Genomic DNA, 13,579 nt, shown 5'->3' on the forward strand with positions numbered 1-13,579 from the left:
AGAGAGAGAGAGAGAGAGAGAGAGAGAGAGAGAGAGAGAGCAAAGTGGAGAGGGGCTCTTGGGTTGACGGCACTTGGAAGGTTTTCTTTGCTTGCCACCACTGGCTGCTGCAAAACCTAAGAGAAAGGAAAGGCTGCTGAGACCCAGGGAGCTGACCTGTAGCTAGCTGACTGGAGACAGCTGGAGTCAAAAGAACAACAGCAAACTTTTGCAGCTCATAGTCCCATGAAGGGGCGTTCTGCCTACTCCACAGAATCCCTGGAATTATACTAAAAAGTTCAATGATCCAATAGAAAAAGCTAGTCTCTAAAGAGAAACTTCCCTACCTATGAAAGTTGCCAAGGTCATTCATAATCAGAGAAATGCCACCAATAAGAGGCTATTTTTACTCACTGCAGAAAACAGATGCCAAAAGTTAGACAGTTTGTCAATATTTGTACGTTTCAAAAATAGAGTATCTGCCCTGATCCTTTCGGGAACTACCCCCAGCTTTTTTCTATTCTCCACAAGCAAACTTCTAGAAAGAACTACATAATATCCTTGAGGGATTGTCATATCATTAGACAGGAAATAAATGCAGAAATCACTCTGGTTACCACTCTTCCATATTAGTCAGCTTTGCCTCACTGTACCGAAATACCTGACAGAGAGATAGACAGAGACAGAGAAAGAGAGAGAGGCAGAGAGAGAGAAAGAGAGAGAGAGACAGAGAGACAGAGAGACAGAGAGACAGAGACAGAAAGAGAGACGGTTGTGAGGTCTCAAAGAAAGGAATGGCTGAGATACCTGTTTAACATTATCAAAGTCAACTCTGGCTACCAGTCCCCCTCAGTTCCTCCTCAGTTCCTGCCTATTACAGAGTCATCCTGCCTGGCATACTGTACCCCATGCCTTTAACCTCTCTAACCCCTGAGCTTCCCTTCCCTCAGCTTCTCTGACTCCTATGAAACCCAGCCATTTTGGCTATGTGCTTTCTTAGTCTCTTGGTTCCAAGGTGCTCTCTTCTCTTCCTCTCTTGCTGCCTCCATCCTCACCCCATGGCCTGGTTCAGTCTGCTAGACACATTCACTCTGGACCCTTCCAGATGCCTTGCCTCTTTTCTCCTTCACATCCAGATTAACCCTTCTCAACACAGCTAGGAGCATCGTGTCTGCACTTCTTCATTCATCTAGCGCTGAAACCCAATAGTGGCATAAACGAGCTCCCTTCCAAGGAACTCAGCCTCTCGGAACCAAGCTACTCATATGACTCTCCTAAGGTATGTTTGGATCATTTGATTCTTCTGGCTTCTGCCACACACCAAATTTGACTACAAATTCTAGAATCTACCTCTTCAGCTGCTCTCTCCTCCTGTACTGTGTAAGTGTCACCTCAGAGCTGCATGTTTTTCTATTATTAATACAAAAGCCATACCAGTGTGCTCCAAAGTCCCTCTCTCCCTACTTGGCCCCCTATCACTTGGAAAGGGATGGACGCCTCTCCTTGGTGTTGTGGAACATTTCTCTATGACAAGTCTCTCAATACACTTGGGGATGCCCTAGAGTAAAATTTCTGTCTTCATGACACTTAACTCTCCTCTGCTTCCTTTGTTTTCCCTGCTCCTTCCTGGAACTTATGCATGCATGCACGCACACACACACACACACACACACACACACATATTGTGGTATGAAATTTAATAACTCTATTAGATTTTAATATGACACAGCCAGCTCCCTCCCATTAATTGAGACATAGTCCTATTTATTTAATGAGTTTTAGCAAAATTACTAAGCAATTACTAATCTATTTTTCTATGCTAGACTGGCTATTTCTCAACTATTCTCTCTGAATTACTTGCTATTTGAGTCTTTTTTTTTCCCCCCAAGACAGCCCTGGCTGTCCTGGAACTCACTCGGTAAACCAGGCTGGCCTCGAACTCAGAAATCCGCCTGCCTCTGCCTCCCAAGTGCTGGGATTAAAGGTGTGCGCCACCACCGCCCGGCTCGCCACCACTGCCCGGCTGCTATTTGAATCTTGCCCAGGCTGTTCCTGCTCCATTTGTCTGTTCACACAATTCACTTCTCTTGGCCATGGCTACATGCTCCTGGTCAAACGGAAGCCCCACCTACCTCTATTCTCCCCAGTAATTGGCTGTTATCTACTTTTACTTAACCAATTAGAGAAGATTGGTGAGTGAAGTTTACAAAACATCTTTTGGTGTACCTGAGAATGTACTCACAGGACTCCACTTAGATTTTGGTGGCATTGAATACATAGCAGCACCAGACTAACACCCAACACTTTCCCATTTTGTCTAAATAGAAAGGCTCTTTCTAACAATAATAAACCATATACAGTAACAACAAATATATAAAAATTATGAAAACTATTGGACGGGAGTTACTTTTACAATGTCCAGTCCATCTATATATGGTAACTTTGGATAAAGTACTCTATTATCTATCCTATCTTGGTGAGTTCTGAGTTCTGTACATAAGTTATTTTCTACCATAACTTGTATTACTAACTTAAAAACATCTTTTTAGACCTAAAAACATCTCCTTAAATCTCAAACAACTTAAGTTTAATTGTGAGACTGTAACTACTTAGTCTTCAGCCTTATCAGAGACTTGAGAGAGAACCAATATTCCGAGAATGCAGGAAGTGCAGCCAAGCAGCTTCCAGAACTATAGACATGACAGAGGAGCTGGCTGCCTGGACAGTACCCCAGAATTGTCTCTAAAAACTGGAGCATCCATCTTTAGCCTTCTGGCCCAATATGTCTGACAAACTTTTCTGTGAAGCAAGAAATAGGAAGGACTGCTTATCTTGTCTTGACAAAGCTCAGCAATTGACTTCCCTGTGGCTCCTCAGTCCAGTTTAGACAGGATTTTGTCTGAAGCAAGGGCAGTTTTTTGGTGGTGGTGCTGGTGGTTTGGTTTGGTTTGGTTTGGTTTGGGTCCCCCACCCCACCCCTGTGGCAGCTTGCCACATATGCAGCAAAGTCCATATGCAGGGTTTTTTTGATGTCATCATCTTCTTTGAAGTAAAATGGGGGTACTCCCAGTAGCTGACCTGTCTCATTGTTCAAAAAAGGCTTATATTAATAAAACATCTTTAAATGCCATATTCTGTGGATCTCTGAGGTGTTTGAAGACCATCTATATATTTGTAGCATACCTGAATTGTTTGTTTTTAGCTGTTTACTATCTGGTTAACTGTGAAAACATCTTATTGCAATTAACTAGACTAGTACCTAACATGACCATGAGTTTGATTCTCTGACTATTAACTTGTACCTCTTATAGATTTTTAACAATTTGGAATAGCAGCTTTCAAAAGGACTAGAACTACACATTACATTATTAAGAACTATCTGGGTACGATACCTCAAAAAAGAGTTGAAAATATATGTGCATAGTATAACAAAAATAATCTTAATCTTTGTAATGCTATACAAAGATCTATACCAAAATATAACATTAATATATATCAATATACAAAGATCTATATCAATGTAAGATTTTGGCTATAAAATGTTTTTTGGTTTAAGAGCAGACTCAATAATCTACCTCTTTTTCCTATTATTCCTATAATATTCCTATGTCCCCCTTCTTTTCTTTACAACCTCTCTCCCCCTACAGAAAAAAAAAGAAAGGATAGAGAAAAGAAAGGGAGAGAAATCCCTGAGTCTAACCTCCTTTCCTTGTTTTTTCCCTGATCAAGACCATTGAACAACTTGCAAACAGCTGCCTTAAAGGACACAACAAACATTTAGAACCCAATGAAGGACACTGCAACAAGATCTTGAGGGCCAGTATTTAGCATTTGAATACATAGCAGCACCAGACCAACCCCCAGCACAAACACCAGACCAACCCCCAACACACACACACACCAGGAGCTGCCTGCTAAGTCTCACAGTTTTCTTTAAGCCCTCCTGGGTTTATTTGCCTTCCGTTGGAGCTACCTGCTCCATCTCTTCTTGGGCCTTCTTGGTTCTGAGTTTCCTCTCTTCTCCTTAGGAACTGCCTGGCTTCCTTAAGCCCCTCTGGGTCTCTGTGACCCTGTTCCTTCTGTCTCTCAACACCCTCCTAGAAGTCCCACAGCTTCTTTATACCTTCCCGAGCCTGTACAGCAACCCTTTCCTTGCTTCCCTCTCAGACGCGTTCACAACTCTCTCCTGAAGTTTTAGCCCCTCCCCTCTGGAGCTGCCTGCTCTGTCTCTTCCTTAAGCCCTCACGGGCCTCCAGGAATCCTCCCTTGGGTGGAGCTCCTATCTTGCAACCCGGTCCCTCTTAGCTCTCTCCTGAAAGTCCTATGGCTTCTCAATGTCCTCCTGGGCTTCTCTCTGTGACATTTACAGGATTGCCCTTTCCAGCGGAGTTTATTTTGCAACCCTTTCCCTCCTCTCTCCACCAGCTCAGATTTTATTAGAGCCTCTCTGTCCTCGATGTCCTGCTTGGTCTCAGTAGAGCTCGATAGCCAAAAGCCGCACACTTGGTTTCTAAATGTTCTCATACATTGACAACCCTAGCCACGGGACAAACAAATAATCCCCAAACCTCTTATATCTAAACTTTCTCTGCTCTGCATTTCCCAACGTCTCTTATCTCTAAGATCTTTCTACTTTCCACATTTTTTGTGTGAGTTTTTGTTGTTTTTTTCCTTTTTTTTTTAAACATAGTATTTTTATTTATTGATTGAGAATCTCACATCATGCATCCCAATTGAGTCCACCTCCTAGTCCTTCCATATCCACCTTCCCTCCTCTCAGGACTATCCCCCAAAAAACAAAAGAAAGGGGGCAGTTCATTTTGTGTTGTCTATATACTCACTGGAGCATGGTCAGATTCCTAGTGACCATCCCTCCAAGAGAAGCTGAATCTTTCTCCACCTGCACTTGCACCGGAAGCCATCGACTGTGGAGAGAGAGCTATACTTCACCATCTTCATCATTTTTTTTTTTGTAGTTTTCCTTGATGGCTTCCTCTCTAGGCTGTCATTTTTGGGAGAAGTGGAGTGGTGTGGGATGGAGGGAGGGGTTGTCACAGAAGCCTTTTGTGTTCCTCTTTCTCAACTGTGCATCTGCTGTCACTGATAACACTGGAAGGTTAGCTTCCTCACCCTTCACAGTCAGCAATCCCACAGAGTGGAGGCTTCCACGTGGTTTCTGGCAACAGCACAGACCACAAACATTCACTTGTTCTCCATCACCAGCACGCACCAAGGACTTCTGCCTGGTCTCCGGTGGCAGTACAGCCTCAGACATCAACACGGTCTTCTGTCAAAGCATGGGCCACTGACCAGCATGCTCTGCTGGAAAGGCATGGACCATGGATGCCTTCTGAGGAGGTCCAATCCGGCAAACAGACCATTCTTTATCTAGAACATCCTGTCACTGTTCAGCACCAGTGTAATCCTGTAACCAGGCAGCTTGTTTAGGGGGAGTCTGAGCAAGCTTCAGACTGCTGCCCATCATCCTGCTGACCTACTGACTTACTGAGTAAGGACCTGCTCCTCCATCAACCACAACCCTCCACACCCCCCACAGCTGTCCTGTCTCCAGCTTCACCATCCTCCACTCCTTCATCCTTCCCATCTTCCCATCACACATTTGTATAGTGGCATTGGAAGCTGTGGTATATCACACAATATACTCTTTTGCCCAAACAGTTTCACATGCAAATATTCACTAAGATGAGTTGTTGGTCTGGTTCCAGGCCTCTAACTTTTGCTACACCATCAATACTGGACCCTTGCTGAGACTCCTCTCGGTTATCTTGCTGTTGTTGAGTTATGGGTGGAGATCTTGCAGTCATATCCACAGAACTGGCCCCTTCACACACTCCAGCAGCTCACAGATGGGGTAGATGATGGAGTGAACCAACTCAAAGCCCTGGATCTGGGTCTAGGTGGAAGCTGAATTGCTTAGCCTGGGTCTCTGCCAGGCCACTACTCTGTGGTGACTGGAGATGGGTAGGGCCAGCTCTCCTGCTCCCACCTACTTCCCACTCTTCTTTTTGTTTTTTTTTTTGGTTTTTCGAGACAGGGTTTCTCTGTGTAGCCCGGGCTGTCCTGGAGCTCACTCTGTAGACCAGGCTGGCCTCGAACTCAGAAATTCGCCTGCCTCTGCCTCCCAAGTGCTGGGATTAAAGGCGTGCACCACCACCGCCCGGCCCCTACTTCCCACTCTTAAAAAATCTTTTATCAGGGGATGGAGAAATGCCTCAGTGGTTGAGAGCACTGACTGCTTTTCCAGAGGTCTTGAGTTCAATTCTCAGCAACCACATGGTGGCTCACGACCATCTGTAATGAGATCTGATGCCCTCTTCTGGTGTGTGTCTGAAAAGAGCAACAGTGTACTCGTATACATAAAATAAATCATTTTAAAGAAATCTTTTAACTCTATGATTTTTTTTTTGTTCTTCATTCTCAAAAAAATCTCTTAAGACTTTGCTGTAAACTGTCTCGGGATTTGTAAATTCATTGGGTAGGGTTAAAAATCTGTAATAAAATTTAGCTTAAAACTTTAAAATAAAAGGCTAATAGTTAAGATCTATACATGAGTAATCTTAATTGCTACAACATGCTACATATGTGATTCAACTCTTGTTAATATAATATAATATAATATAATATAATATAATATAATATAATATAATATAATATAATAAATATAATATAACATATATAACTTGGATTCAACTCTTGCTTTTAAAAATAGATCTATTAGAAAAATAGATATTTTAAATAGCAACCATAGGGCTTGGCTGTCTTGGCTGATGACCTCGCTAGGATGAAAGCAAACATATGACTGGCAGGCATGTCTACTAAGGTTAAAAAAGGTACATGCCATGTGACTTTACCACCATCCTGATTTAGATGACCATATGGTATAAAACAGCTAAGGCAGCACTTAGAAAACTCCTGAGCCCTCTGACTATCCTTGTGTCTCCTTTTTTAGACTAAGGAGACAGCAGCAGATTTCCAAACTAGTTTGGGTCAGGATAGATTTTTGTGTGATGATAAATTCCTAAGGTTTAAACGTCTACTCGGAATAACAGAAACTGACTTATGTCTAATTACTTATGCCCTTACTAACTGCTCAACGCCAGGCTTCTAGACATATTTGACAAATAAGGTTTATAAATTCCTAAGTACAGATTAACAGTAACACCCTTAAAATATATGTCTAGCATCTTTGTCTTTGACGACTTTGTTGAGCTTTGATTATTTGGATAAACTAAGTCTTACAAGAAACTTGATTTTCTGTATCTTATAAAAAGGACCCAAAAATTCCCAGTCTTCCTATGGACCGTATTTATGGTTTAAAGCTTACTGCATTGATGGCTTAAAGTTTTATCTTGATGATAAAAACTCTTCAATTAAATCTTCAACTCAAAATTTTAAGACTCAGCTGTAAAACCTTAATCTTATTAAAGCTACTGACTTGTTGTAAACTGTTAAAGATAAGTAAGACATGCAAGTCAATGCTCAGTCTCCTTATAAATGATCAAATTCCTTAATATGCTCAAAACGAGGCCCATAGTCATGCTAAGTACAAATGTAATTCATTTACAATGACAAGCTTTATTTAGACTCCTTACGTATTTTCTCCTCCTCCTCCTCCTTCTCCTCCTCCTCTTCCTCCTCCTCCTCTTCTTCCTCCTCCTCCCCTCCTCCTCCTTCCTCTTCTTCTAGTATAGAATAGAGTTTATTTAAGGCATGAGAGAGTAGAGACAGAGAAAGGCAGAGGGAGAGAGAGGAGGAGAGGCTGGCTGTGAGCACTTGGAGACAGGGGGAGGGGAAATGGGAGAGTGGGGCGAGGGTTGGGGGGAAGAGGGTAAGGGAGCAGGAGCAAGAAAAGAAAGCAAGAGAACCTGCATGTGTTTTCAAGGTTAAGCCTAAAGCAAGTAACTAAAAACAAATAAAGTTTGTTTAAAATAAGGTATACTTAATAGATAATAGTCTTCCAGTTCTTCAGAGATCTGCTGAATATGACATTCAAAATATGTAATAAAAGGGTGTCCCATGGTAGACAGAAATTCCAGCTCCTAGTGGCAGGTCTAAAGTTTCCAAAGAAGATAATGGGGCAGAGAGTTCCACCTGGACTGTGGTAACCCTAATCATTGGGCAGAACTGCCCCATGCCCCTCCTACCACCAGAGCCCTGCCCACACTGTGGACAACGTTGGATTGACTGCTCTGCTCTTCCTTGCCACAGGTCAGCTTTCCCAGGTTTCTTCTCCACAGGAAAATGTCTTAGATTTTCTGGGTCTGGCAGCCGAAGGCCAATGCTGTCCTGTGCAACAGCTAAAGATTTATAATGCTGTCCCATGTAACAACCAAAGACAGACTACTTCTCTGCCCAATTGAAGCCACTGAGACCAGGAGCCTATGTCAACTGTCTAGGTGTGTAAGTCTCTGACTAACCTGACACATAGACTGCTTGGATATGCTTCTTGCTTTAATTTATCCTTCTCAGATCTCTGATGATATTGATGGTTAATTCTGAGTTTACCTTAAGAGCAGCAAGCAAACCAATCCCTTCCCCAAGGCTGCAGCTGCCTGGTCAGTTCAGTATACATACATACATATGTGTGTATGTATGTATGTATATGTATATATGTGTATGTATGTGTGTATATATGTGTATACATGTATGTATGTGTATATGTATGTATGTATATACACACGCATATATATACTGTATATATACTGTATATATGTGTGCATATATGTTTATATGTGCATACATGTATATGTGTGTATGTATATATGTATGTATATACACATATATTATATATGATATATAATATATTATATTGTATATATGTATATATAATATATTATATTATATATGTATATATAATATAATATATTATATATGTGTGTGTATATATAATATATTATATATCATATATATTATATATATACACATATACATATATATATATAAAATCAGGCTTCAGGCTTCACTTTTCTAGAGCTAGTAGGTCTCCTGCTGAGAAAAGCAAACAGGCACAGTTTAACTTGTTGGCAGACTTCACTCTGAAAAAAATGAACTCCCAAAAGAAGTCTCAATATAACTTTATAATATTCTTTTATTTAAAGCAAGGAACTTGTTTTACAATGACTGCTTTCAGTAATCAACCACTTGTGTCTCATGGTAAACAAACATGATTCAAAGGCATGAGTCTATTGCTTTGTCTACAATGTGGATTTCAGCACAGATTACCAGCGGTGGTGATGCTAATGCAGCTAGAACCTTTATCTATTTATATAAACTTAACTCATGTCGTTTCAGGAAGTTGACTGGGATCCACCTCTCACAAGTCAAACAGAATCAGATAAGTACTCCTGTCAATCAACAGGCTAAGTTTCCCCACCTACTGCCTATCCCTGAGGGTGAGCTCCCCCTTCCCCTGGTCTTGGGACTCCTCTGTTCCCCCAGCTACCAGGACCATGGGCCTAGAAGTTTCAAGCCTTGCACCCAAGATGAAAACTTGCCCCTACACTGCTTAGCTCTACCTTCTGTTCCTAGTCTATATCTGTCCCAGCAGGTTTCCAACCAACTGCACACTGCTCTGAAGCAGCCTGCTCCCCCCACCCCCCACCCATTGCTCTAATGCAATCTGCACTTCCCTACTCCCAGGGGGTCCCAACCTGGGCAGCGAGTGAAACAGATGTCTGACAGCCTACACTCCCCTCCCTTCCTGTCCTTGGACCATCGTTCCAGGCTTCTTGCCTCCCCCCATAATGATACCCCAATTTCAGAAGGAAGCTGCTATAGAAGAGGTGTCACCTCTCTATTGTCAACAAAGGGCTGGAATGGTTAGTTTGAAACTCGGGACAATGCTGACTGAAGTGCAGACCCTGGCCAGCAGGGTCATCCTCAACCCCTCCAGCCCCTGAGCTTTACCCCTTCCCTCCATCTTCTCTGACTCCAACCTAACCCGACCGCTTTGACTACATGCTCTCTTGGTTCTTCTCTATGTTCCTAGATGCTCGCTCTGCTCTCTCTCTCCATGAGCCCTGACCCATCCATGGCTCGGTTCAGTCCACTGACCATGTTCAGTCTGGATCCTTCCAGATGCCTCTGGCTGTTCTTGCTCTCATATCTACAATAAGCCTTCTCCTCAACTATATCTAGGAGCTGTCATGTCCTCATTTTTTTCATTTGAAGGTTCTTTTGGCTCAGTGATCTGGTAGATCTGGCTGTTGTTGCTCTGACCTGTGGCGAGTTGTATCTTATCATGTGGGCACAAAGCTGTTCCTCATGCATCACACTGGTAGAGTGCAAGCTTCTACCAAGGCCCTCGATTCAACGCCCAGTACCATAAAATAAAGCACGCAGAAAACAAAACAAGCTACCAACAGGAACAAAAACCTTGCTCTTTCTAGCCAAGGAAAAGAGGAAGGGTCCAGGGTCTCAGATCCCCTCACAAGCAAGCCTCTGTTCCCTAAGGGCCCCTAAAGACTTCCTACAAGGCCCTATCTCTCTAAGGCTTTACCACCTCTCAAAGGGGAGCCATTCAACTTAGTCCCTCTGATGCTACTGAGCTGAAGGAAGTGAACAGCAGCAGTTGTTGCCTGAGGGAGGATGCTTCCAGCCAAAGGCACAGGAAGTGTGAAGACACTTGAGTACTGAGAACAGCTGCTTGTATCTTTCCCACAGGCTTTCCGGCTGTTTCTGTTTCTTTTGAAACTTCCAGTTCTTGGTCTGTGGTTTGTAGTCATTGTCCTTGTAAGAGCTAATTTTGTATTGCAGACATGGCTCTTTGTGTTACACGCTTTAAAAATAGTTTACCACTTGTTTTGATTTTGTTTCTAGTACCTATTACTGTGTAACTCCCTGCTTTCCCCAAGTACTGGATACTGAACCCAGAACCTGTCCTCTTCTTTCAATTTTTGATAGACATATTTATGATTCACCAGCTTGGTTACTGACCTAGAAAGCCTCCCTTGTGTTTCAACATTTTTTTGTTTGTTTTGTTTTATCCAGACAGGATCTCAACATGTCAACTGGGTAGGCCTTGAACTCATGGCCTTCTTGCCTCTGCCTCAAGAATGCTGGGATTACAGATGTGTGCCATCATGCCTGGCTCATTATTCTTTTTAAAAATTCATTCATATTTTATTCTAATTATTTTATGGGCTTTATTTTTAACTTTGAGATGCTTGATCCATCTGTTGTTTCCTACGCTTTAAACAGTGAGGCATCTGGTCAGTGAGAATCTAGATTTATATCTTTATGAAGACTGTGAAACAGCCCGCCCTCGTACTTCTCTGAACCCTTTGGCTCAGACCTACCCAAAACCATCTGAGCTGTGTGAAGCAGAGGCTGCTGCTGCTTGCAGACTCCACCCACAGGGAACCCTGGGCTGGAGGCGAAGGTTTGTAAGTGTTACAGCTCTGAGAGGAAAGACAAGTGTTGCATCTCTGAAGAGCTGTCAGGAGCCAAGGAATACCACCAAGGCACATTGCACAACAAACCTCACACAAGGGATTTATTGGGAAAAAAACACCAGAGGGTGCCCGTTGATCCCTTCTGCTTGGGTGAGAAGTAGCAAAGATTGGAGTCTTGAGGGTCTTAGAGCGAGGACAGAGTACTTCCAGTTCCTAGGCAATAGTGATGGTTGGAGAAGGGGAACTTTAGCCTTCCCACCACTTTCTCAACTCCCACAACCAATGTAGTCCAAAGAAATACATTCAACAGTACGCTTCCTCTCGGTTGATGCTCAGGACAGAGCCAGCGTCCTTTTCCTCTCTAGTCACACTGTTGATACCAGAACCTTCAGATTCTACAGAAAAATCGTAGTAGTGATCATAACGGGTTGGAAAGAGAGCTCAGCAAGGCTCCTTTGACTGGTGAGCTTTGTGCACAGTTCCCCTGACCATCAACGTCTGCCCTGAGTTTACCCAAATGTCCCCACCCAAAGAGAAATCCTGCTTCCTGCTTCTTCCTCTCCAGTGCCACATCACCAAGAAAAAATCCAAACCTGGGGCAGGATCTGGTTGTCCCAGTTGCTTTTTTTTCCCCCAACAAGCTAGCATTATCTGGGGAAGGAACCTTAACTGGAAGAATGCCTCCATCAGACTGACCTGTAGGCAAGTCTTTAAGGTATTACCTTGGCTGATGTGAGAGGACCCAGTCCACTGGGGATTGTACAACCCCTGGGTGGGTAATGCTTGATGTTCTAAGAAAGCAAGTCATGGAGGCAAGCCAGTAAGCCATGACAGCTTCTCTGTGGAGTCTGCTTCAGTTCCCACCTCCAGGTTCCTGCTCAAGGTCTTTAAAGCTCTTTGTCCTCAAGTTGCTTTCAGTCAGGGTGTTTTATCACAGCAATAGAAAGCAAACACACATTCATTGGTAGGGACTGATGCCACTGGGCTGGGAATCTAGCACCCTCTCTGAAGCCTCTAAACTACTTTAGAAGTGGCTGATGCCGAGGAGGGGTCAGTGAGCGGCTTTACCCCCTCGAGGGGTAAACGAGGGGGGCTCAGCTCGCGGGGGAAGGCTGGACCTCAGGGAGAGGGGAAGACATCGATGGAGGCCCCACTGGCACACTAGGACACGTGAGCGGGTTTATCTCACCTCCCAGGCCCCCACGTGTCATCCTTCGAGTGGCTCCATCACGCTCCACGCTCACAGGGCAGGGGCATCTCTCCTGCTGTCGCTGGGATTGCTGCAGCCAGGAGAGGCTCTACTTATTGTCTAGAGGTCCTCAAGGGGCAGACTTAGAGCTGGGAGATCCTTTGCACAGGGAGCCCTTCCTATGCCCTGTAGCTGTGTAGAAGGCGGTGCTTCCCTGACCCTGCTCCTTGCTCTCTGCCAAGTATTAATGTACCGCTCTCCCTCCCTCAGATGTGTGCCACTCAGCATCGCCATATTGGGGCAGTACCTGCATCCACCTTATCTGAGACCTCAAATCTCCCATCTAATCCTCTTCCCTGCCCCACTCGCTTTAGCTCTCAACATCATCCTGTCTATGGTCTCTTCGACCGCCAGACTCTAAGCTCCCACAAGGGCAGGGATTCCTATCTGTTTTGTTTAGTGCCAAATCTTCCGTGTCTGGAATGTGAGTGCATATGGTAGCTATATGCTACAAAAAGGAATATCTCTTTATCGCCATCTCACAGCTACAAAAACTGAAGTTTGTAGAGAAAACACTTGGCTTTAGCAGCAGCCCTGGGCTTCCAAGCCCAGATACTCTGGGCCCTTAACGAAGACTCCAATGTGGTCACAGGACGCTGATTGCTGCACTGTGGGGGAGGCTCAGATGGACTTAGAGGGAAATAGTTAAACAAGTTACAACTTTAAGCCTCCTGTAATAGTCCATAAGTGAATTAGCACAGATCTATAGGTGCTTATATGGAGTGACCTCAAGAATATTAGTGAGTAAAAACGCAAGATGCCCCAGAGTGCTTTGGAAGTGTTTTCAAAAGAAGTAAACAGAACGGCCATACCCTCCAAGGCTAGATTTCTCCAAAGAGAAATGTCCTAGGAGATTATGGAGGAGCCTGGAATCTCTGCCCAGAGCAAGTTACTTCCATCAATTTTTGTGTTGTTGAAATTTAAAATCTTGTGCATG

The sequence above is a fragment of the Grammomys surdaster genome, unplaced genomic scaffold (assembly GCF_004785775.1).
Source record: "Grammomys surdaster isolate TR1022 unplaced genomic scaffold, NIH_TR_1.0 142, whole genome shotgun sequence".
Classification (NCBI taxonomy): Eukaryota; Metazoa; Chordata; class Mammalia; order Rodentia; family Muridae; genus Grammomys; species Grammomys surdaster.